This window comes from Nothoprocta perdicaria, unplaced genomic scaffold (assembly GCF_003342845.1).
Source record: "Nothoprocta perdicaria isolate Ctin4 unplaced genomic scaffold, notPer1 scaffold_1, whole genome shotgun sequence".
Taxonomy (NCBI): Eukaryota; Metazoa; Chordata; class Aves; order Tinamiformes; family Tinamidae; genus Nothoprocta; species Nothoprocta perdicaria.
In genome coordinates this window covers 6,562,911-6,572,576 of record NW_020454093.1, presented here as the reverse complement: position 1 = coordinate 6,572,576, position 9,666 = coordinate 6,562,911, and positions in this window count along the sequence as shown.

Here is a 9,666-nt window from a genome sequence, read left to right as displayed (position 1 = left end):
GCGGCAGCGGAGCAGGAAGGGCTCTGCTCGGCTCGGCTCAAGTAGCCCGGACCTCCTCTCCGCCGGCCCCCGGCCAAGCCGAGCGCGCCGGCAGCGGGAGCCTTGGCAGCCTCGCCCGGGAACGGCGCGGAGCCCGCTGACGTCAGCCTGCAGATGTGCCCCGGCCGCCGCCGCGCCCGGGGGGCCACCCGGGGTAACGAGGCGCAGCGCGGGGGCGGGGGGGGGCTCGTGCCGCTCGCCCGGCGGGGCGCGCTGAGGCGGCGCCCGAGCTAACGGCCGGCGAGGCGCGCGCGGAGCCCAACGGCCGCCCTAACGGCCTTTATTAAAAAAGAACTAAATAAAGTACACACACATATATGTATATGTGTACATTTCTAGGGAGAGCGCGTCGCTTTCGCTTTCACTTGCGGGCGCAGCCCCCTCTCCGGCGGGGCAGCCGGGTCCGCTTGGTGGGGTGGCGCGCTGGGGAGCGCGGCCCGGCGGGGAGCCCGAGCCACGCGCGCGCCGCTGCCAAGCTCATTTCCGACAGCCAAAAAGAGGAAAAAAAAAAAAAAAAGACCCTTCGTGCAGTGGCCTGGGGCTTCTGCTCGCTGTGTTCAGCCGGTGTCGTGTGTGTTTTCCTCCCCAGCCGGAGGTAGTAGGTGTAACTCTTCTGGTGAATCTATAAGAGCTGGCCGGGCTGCGGAGTGATTCAGGCAGGAAACATGCAAAAATACAGTTACTGCAGCTCTTCCTCGAGGGTGGAAGGGGAGAGCATCGGTCCGCAGAGCGGACAGTGCCCGGAATGGCTCTCCCGGCCCTTGGGTTTGGGCGCATGCCGTGTGAAAAGGTGGATGTCGGTCCTAGGGCCGGCATTTATTGTGCCAGATGAACATGCCGCCTGCCTCGTTTCTGAGGGTAAAGCGCTGCTGGAGCGGAATGAGATTTCTGCACATGCATTTGTGAGATTACTGTCAACAGCAGCTCCAGCCCAGTAAGCACGAGTCCCTGAAGAGCTGGTCACGCTCGTCATGAGCCGTGCTGAAACTTCGCTATAAAATGGGTATTACAACAAGCACTTACGTGTGAAGCCCTTTTTATGCGCTTTAGACAAATTAATAGTACGATCGTTCGGTAACTAACGGCAGAACCGCGCATCCAGCGCCGGAGCTCCTCGGGAGCGGTGGCATCCAGCAGGAGGGGGGTTCTCGGCTGGATCCAGGGAGGGGGATCCCAGCTGGATCCATGGGGCGAGGGTGATCGCAGCTGGATCCGGGAGGGGCGGGGATCCCAGCTGGATTCATACGGCGGGAGGGGGGCGGGAATCGCAGCTGGATCGATGCTCGTGCCGAGGGCGCCACCCCGCGGCGGGCGGCGGCGCCGGCGGGTGGTGCCCGCTCCTGTGGATGGATCCCGGGAGCCGCGGGTGCACCGGGGAGCGGGGTGCCGGTGGCGGTGTTAATACTGCGGAGTTCCTCCTCCCGATGCAGATTCATTTACAGGACGGTGGCGCTAATAAACGGCGCGCACGGAGCAAGCTCTGCAACAGGCTGGACGGGCTGGTGCTCCCTAGCCACTCTGCCTGTCTCCAGGGACAGGCATTGCCACCCTTTCTGCTCACCCTCTCCTTCAGCACAGCAGTAAGACGAGCTGGGGCACTGTCTGCTTCTGGAAGGACGGGTTGTGGAGACAGATTTACCACGGGGCTCTATTTACGCCCTGTTTTACACCAGGATGAGAAGAAAAAATAAATCTTTTGAGTAGACACCTACTATAGCAAATTGCCTCACGCTCATGGTGTTCCCATGGGAAGCGGGAGGCCTCAGATCAGGCTGCACCCAGCTCAGGAGCGCTCCGCTGCTGTCTGTCCGCCAGGTTCTGGCACGAGAGAGGGTGCCCGCCGTGCCTGGAGCTGCTCCATGCTGTATAGCTGATGCAGTGCTCACCAAGCTAAAAAGAAAGGCAGATTAGCACTGTCTGGTTGGGGCGCTCACATGAGTTCAGCTCCCTGCTCTAAATCAGGCAGGCGGGCTAGGACTTCAGCATGGGCTCTGCAGCTTGCTCAGACCAACAAGCTATTTATTCCCTGTCCCAGACATCTACTTTTTCTTGCCTACACCCACTGCTGGAGCTGAGAAAATGTTTCCAGTAACAGCTTTGTCAAAACTGGTATATTACCAGGAAATGCATTGGCTTTAGTTAAAAAATTCCCAATCAGCTGTAATTAGAATTTCTGTCAGAATTCCCAGTGCCATTTGACTCACCTTATTTGTTTATGCTTTGTTGTGTAAAATCATTTTTTTAAGGTGAATGTGGTGCAGATGCAAATAGTGAGCTTGGTGACTTGGATTTTTGCCTCAACAACCTGAGTAATAATTGCATGCTTTTTAATGATCTACAGCTTTTTAGGAACAAAGCTTGAACAGAAAATAGTATGCAAGCCCTTAGTATATAAATTTATCTTCACTGCAAATAGAAATCTTTATGAACTATGAAATAGCAAAGATAGTTATTCTACGATGAATTCTGATAACACTTAAAACCGTTTGGGCAGCAGTGCCATCAAAGGTCCTGGACAAGATTATAGATTTATGGAGCACAGAGTACATTAGCCCATGTCTTAAACCAGTTTTTGCTTGTCATGAAAGTAGTTTGCTAAATCTCTAAGCACTCTTGACTTTACTTTAAGCTTTCAAATCCTTTAGTCTGTCAGTCAACAACTGATAAGTTTGGCAACACCTTTTCCTTTAAATAAATATTTATATTAAGCTTCAGTTTAACATTGCTAGATATATTCAGAGGTATTTGGGGTTGATCCCAGGAATCTTGCTATTAACTGAAAAGAATACAGACGAGGGAGCTGGGAGTCCTTGGTGAGCAGGGTTCTTGCCTGCTCACCAAGATGAGAGGCCCTAATGGCCCAGTTGGACCTGCTGCTGGTGGAGACATTGGCAGCAGAGCTGCTGGTGTCTGGCTTGGGCCAGCCTGGATGTCCCAACAGCCCCTTGCAGATGCCCGGGCTACCCTGTGAATGGGCCCTGCAGCTCGCCCAGGTGCCCAGCACTTACTGATGTGGTGCCAGATGAAGAAAAACTGCTTGCTGAAATGCCTACTTATTACATATGCGTATATGCGTATTTATAATATGTAAGACATGGGTTGTCATATGTCATATTTCGCTGATAGAGAAAAAAACATTCAACTTCAGTGCAGTGGTAATTAGGTATGTGTAACACTGTGAAACTGTAAGTGCTCTTCTTCTTTTGAAAATACTATTGAAGGTTAGTCATAAAAATGCATGCCTCAAGTGAATTTTTAGATGATCTGTTATTTTAGGATGTCTCACTCTTTCTTACTGTCATGCAGCTTGTACTGAATTGGAAGAATTTATGCCCTGAACCATTTCTGATCTGGTAAATTCCATGTAAGGAATTAGAAATTCATCCTCTTACTCCTCCTCTGTCAGGGCTGGAAAACACTGGAGTCTGGTCTTCCGAATGCATAGACAATCTGACAGACATCCAGCTTGTTTGCTTGTCTCCTCACTATGACAACCTGCTACATCAAATTAGATTAAAAGATTTCTCTGGAGGAGGGCAGCATTCTGCGGCTGCTGCCTCTGGAGAGGCTAACAGGACAACAGTAACAACCTGTACGGCTTCCCCTTGCACTGAATTTCCAGGACCATGCAAATACGCTCACAAGCAGATGAGCTGTTATTGCCATTCAGGTTCCCTGATTTAGCAGTGTTCATAATCCAGAATATCTTTTTACTATTAACTTTGTCCAAGTAATTCTTGATGTGTGAAAAGAACTGTGTGGTATACTAAATATACCATCTAGTTGAAAAAATACTACCTAGTAACCTTACATTTACCTGTGTGAAGGAGAAATGCACTTGCTGTGCATAAGTGCTTCCTTTTTATCCCCCTGAACTACAAGGTTCTACAAGTGCCTGGAGGTAAGCAAAATTCAGAGCAGTGGACTTGGTTTCAAGTGTGGCCTCGAGGTTGCTGCCCAGCAAGTGGATATTGCTAAGAATATCTTCATTTAAATATGAAGAGCTGACCTGGATGAAGGGAGAGATTCCTTTTCTAGGATGCTCCCTTGCAGCAACTCCAAAGGGTGATGTTGATACTGGGCCTATCGTCATCTGAGCCTCCTTGTTGATTAAACTAAAAAGTATAGAAAAAATTATCTCAACTTTACACAAGAATAGTACTTAAGGGGAAAGAAGAAGTTGTTCAGACTGGAAAGTTGTCTTATTTTGACAACAGAGGTGTCTTTTTCTGCTTTGCCTCTTGCTGCCTTTCCAAGCAAGGGACAGATCCAGAAACAAGATTATATCAGTGGGCATAGCACCTTCCTTAAAGGAATCATTTCCCAGCTATAGGCATTCCGTGTTTTTCTATGTATACATATTCTTCTTTTGTTATTTTCATTTCCTGAGACGGCTGTTCAGTAAGAGCTGAACAATCTGTAAAATTTACGGAGAACAAAGTTGAGACAAATGCTACAATGTGTGGAAAACGTGTGTGGAAAATCTCTGTGGAAAATGATACTCCTCAAAGATTAGAATAGGCAGAAACATATATAAGCTACGCAGGAATTCTAAGCAAAGGTATAAGAATTCAGTTATTTTGATTTCAGAATGAAAAACCTGGAGTTAACTCCCAAGATGACTTGGCCATTGCCGCGCAGGGCAGTGCAGCGTTGGGGCATATGGCACTTGTTTTTTTGAAGCGACCCTCCCCGTTCGGAGCCGGGCGCCTGGGTCTAAGAACCTGCTTCGCTGCCTTGCTATCTGAACGGGAGGAGAGTTATGGGTTGCACGCTGATGTGCATCACAGACTCCTCATTTAGCATTTGCTGAAATAAATGGTGATCCCCCATCTCTTGGTATGCTTTATGTAAAAGCAAGCACTAATGTCAGAGATTTTAAAACTGGATCTTGAAATGTGCACAGATTAATTTTGAATGGAAAGAATTGGACTTTTCCATATGCCTGGACTGTATAGTTGGAAAAGATTTATTAAAGACTCTAGAGCATATGGTGCATACTGCTTTGGACACAGATTACATCTTGGTCTAATTTAGATGGCTCTCTGGCATGCTTTCCACTGCACTGTCTTGCAGCAGCTCGTAAGTGGAACTATCTTCACTGGAAGCTGTGGAGCCGATGCATTAAACAATTGGAAAAAAAATACACCTCCCCTTGCAACTTTTGCCTTTCCCTTCAGAATACAACAACAAACTGCGAATGCAGTGAAATATTATGTGAATACACCAAGTAAATGCCTTCTATCTCACAATTAACTTTGTATTTCATTTTATCATCGTACTATTGAAGCATTAGCAGTTCCCTCATTAGGGAAGGAAGGCAGTGTTCTGCCTGGAGGGGGTTGTTTGCATTGAGCCCCTTAAAGAGTCCAGCATACAACTTATTTAGGATTGGCTGGTTCTGCATCAAGACATTTTGTGTGGCTGCAAGGGCTCCAACCTTCATGTACGTCCCGAACACAGAACTGGTTAGAAACTGGGGACAGGAGAGCAGAGGGGAGCAGCATCACATACACCTCCCTTCTTCTCTCACTAGTTATTTAATTTCAGCAGCTCCTGGAGACAAGATCCGGGGCCAGATTAATGTTCTGGTTTGACCCAGTACAGCTGCTCTTATGTTTCTAAGAGCATGTTTTTTCTGGTGCAAATTCTAGTGGCTTAATTTCAGAATGCTTTCCACTAGATCTTAGGTTAGGCTTTGTTAGACTTTGTGCAGGAGCATCCATAATGTTGCATTTTGCTGCTTTGCTGTGGAAGCATTGATCTCTCACAAAAGAGCAGCAACAAAAAGAACTCCAAAAAAGAACAGTTACTGATCCCCTAGTAATGACTGCAGCTATTTGTCAGATGAAGCTATCAAAGCCCTCGTCAACTTTTACAAACTCTGGGAGCAAAAACAGACCTCATGATGGCTGCAATTTATATAATCCATTGATAGAGATTTAATCCTGTTAATCTTCTGATATTCCACTGAATATCTTTGAAATGCTTTAACTGTTGTGTACATTTTAAGTTATTTGATAAAGCATCCTGTTATTTTAAAGATAAACCAAAACCAAACTATTTTTCAATAAAAGGCTGGAGTTCACAATATAAATTTTCCAGCTGCAAAATCAGCTATGCATTAAAATCACAAACAACGTTTTGTTTCTATGGAGCTAAAGGTTACACTTTTTAGTTACAGGTCTAATTCTGGGCACAATCTGTGAACTGAAATATGAACTGGGCTTAGCGTGCTTGTGTTCCTGCTATAGCCATTAAATTATTATTTGCATCCATAGGCAGCCTATAGTGAAAAGGTGAGAGCTCCAGTTGCTCTCAGATCTTCAGGCTGCGGAATACTAGGGTCTGACGGGCTCTCAGGTTTGCACTCTAACCATAAAGCCATCCAAAGATTCGGTGGAGCTGCTGCTGCTGCTGCTGTGTGGCTGCTCACAGATGTCTGAGGGCAAAGGAGGAGGGGAAAGCAACTTGTCTCTGAGTTTCTCCTTGCACGACTAGCCAAGATCAAAAGAGGCATCATGCTCCATATGGTTGGCTGTGGGAACTGTGAAGGGGAGTCGAGCTGATCCTAGCGGCAGCCTTCACTCCTGAAAGACTAACTTGTCCTAACAGCAATCTATCTGTGTCCCCACCATGGCTGAAAGTCAATTATTAGTAGGAGCTTTCTTCTCTAAGCTTTGTAATTAATAGTATATAAAGAAAATTGGCAGAGGAAATAGATGTGCTCAAAACAAATGGAACAACAGCTACAGAAATCTACATATTTGAAGAAAATGCTAGACACTTATTTTTAGCTCATTGCACCCACAGTTGCAGCCATCTATAAATCTAGCTAAACAATTTCATCCATGAATTAGGTTGTCTGGCAATTAGAGACAGTTCTGATATAAATTATTGCACTAGCAGTTTTGTGCACAGATTTAATTATAAACGTAACACTACTCTTCCAGCACTGCCAGTCTGTATAACAAGCTGAGCTAACAGTACATACAGCAGAATATTTATAAGACCAATCAAGTACATACTTAATGTGTACAAACACAGATGTAGATATTTCATCTGAAAATGTGTATCTACAGTGAATTTATCCCGCTGTCTGGAAAATGAGGACTTAAAAGAGGAAGGATTTCCGCATTTTCTAAGCCAGTCAAAGGCCATCTTGCATAGTGCAGAAGTTGAAACTTTAGCTTTGTGTTTTACCAAATATGACCGGTGTTTACCTAGAGATCAGATGTGGCCACAGGGGACTTAAGTGTAATTAACATTAACTACTTTATAATTCAGGGAACTCTAATTTAGGGATCTGCAAAACTTAAGTAGTTAAATTAGTAACTTACAACTACTTCCACCTTTCCAAACCTCATTTCCCTGCTCTATGCTCATACCCTTTAATAAACTATAAAATCTTTGTTTTTATACATCACTTGGGGATATGTCCTATCAATTCCATTTACAAGGTGTCACGTCTACACACGGGCATTTTTATTTCTCATTTTTTTAATAGTTGTTCCTGGGCCATTCTCCGTCTCTGTCCCCAGATACAATGTGCCACTTTGAGAGGTGAGGAAGAGAATTGTGACTCTCCCTGAATGGGGCTGGGGAGAGACCAGGACTAACCTTTGCTCTTGTTTCACCCCAGATTCTCAACTTTGCACATGAATGGGTGCTGTTCTATTGAGGGCTTTCTTCTGAGGAGATGAAACAAATTAACTGCAGAAGAATACCAGGGAATTCACTTTGTGCACTATCTCTGCAAAGAATTTTTTTTCTGAGATTCCTTGGAAAAAAATATCGAGGAGCTTGAAATGTGTTACACAAAATTTTTGGAAGAGTTAGTGCAGCCCGACATTCCTCATGTGCTTCTCTACAACAAAACTACACACAAATCTCTTAACCAACTACATAATTTCTTACCAAAGATGGAGTGTAAAATAATTCTTCTATAATCCTTCTGAGGCATGACTGCAGTTTTGAAGGTAAAGCATTTTGCACAGCTGCTTGTTTAATCACTGCTCTCCAGCTTGGATGGACAGGGACTAGGTGGGTTTTCTTGATATCTAGTTCCATTACCTGGGGATGCACTGAGAGAAGCAGAATGTGCAGAAGAGGATTTTTTTTCATCTTGGGCACAGAACTCTCTGGGACAAATGCCCATGATAGTATGATTATATAGCTGTTTTTCTCAAATTACCTTGTTATGCTTGTCCTGTTAAACATCATAGGTGTCCTAATAAATGTACCTATGTAGAAGTGTTTCTAGCAAAGTGTCTTCTGCCCTTTGCTTACACTTAGGCCTTTAAGCAGCTCAGGATTTCTTCCAGCTGTTTCGTACAGGCATTTTCCATCAGGAATGGACCTCATCCAACTCAATATAAAATAGCAGTAGAAAAAGATGTTCAGTACTATTTTTGTGTTCTCTCTCTTTTGGAGCATTTTGAAGCACGCTCATTCAATCTTACAGAGCTTTTGAATATCACTACGACACTATGATCTTTGCCTCTTGACAACGAACTACCACCAACGGTGGGATCAACAAGATTTCAGAGCTGTCCTACTTTTGTCTCCCTCCCCGATCCTGTCCAAAGGGATGCCAACTCTCTCCCTCACTTCTGAGATCCTGTAAAAATATTGAAGATAAGATACACAGTTCGTGGCCAATCTCATTTATCTCACTTAACTGGTTTAGTCAAATATATTTATATAGACTTAAATATGTATTTGTTTCATATCTATAAAAGTATGTAGAAATGTAAACATGTATATGAGCCATGCTAATATTGAGAAGCTAACAACATCTGTTCAAATTAATCATTTATAATTTCCAAAAAAGAACGCTTTCCTATTAAAAAAAGAGACTGTTTCTTACGGCTAAAATGATACGTTTAAGCTCACAACTTTGCATTACGTTGTGTTTAAATACGCATTTTCTGAAGCAGACATTTTGATAATACTGAACGTACAAACACTGTGGACATAGGTTTACAAATCTTAATACCATTGACCACGTTTCACTTCTCAGGCTGAGCATAAAGTTTAATGGCAGGTGAAGATTCAAGGGTCTGGGTCATGAGAATTAACTGAGAAGAGGAAAAGAGCTGGCCTAATGTTGATTATCCCGTTTTGTTTCAGCTTTCATAGGCTTGTACAGGCCCTCACAGCAAGTAGTTCAGCTTCTGAGGTTGAGTAGAAGTAGCATAGTTTATCCAAACTATATTTTTGCAATAAAATCAAATTCATCTTAGACTAATTTTCTGTATAGTTAGAAGGTAATTTGCATGATTAACAAACATTGCCCTTTGTTCTTTAGAACCCCCCCCCACACACACAAATGTAATTAAAAGAATTCCTCCTTCTTAAAATGTAGTTTATTCCTGATAAGATTTCTTACCTATACTTCTCCCCTTTATTTTTCCAAAGAAAACAAACATAATTACTCTTTTTTCTTTTTCGTAATACTGGGTAGCTAGCTCGGGATCTTCCTACAAATACTACAGCTTTGACAGAGTAGGCAATTTGTATTTCCAACTTTGCACTTGGTCATCTCATGTCAGAGGCAGAGTAATATTTTAAGCCTCTAAGATAGAATCCTAGACTGGCTCCAGCTGGAAGCAGAATGGTTTCCCC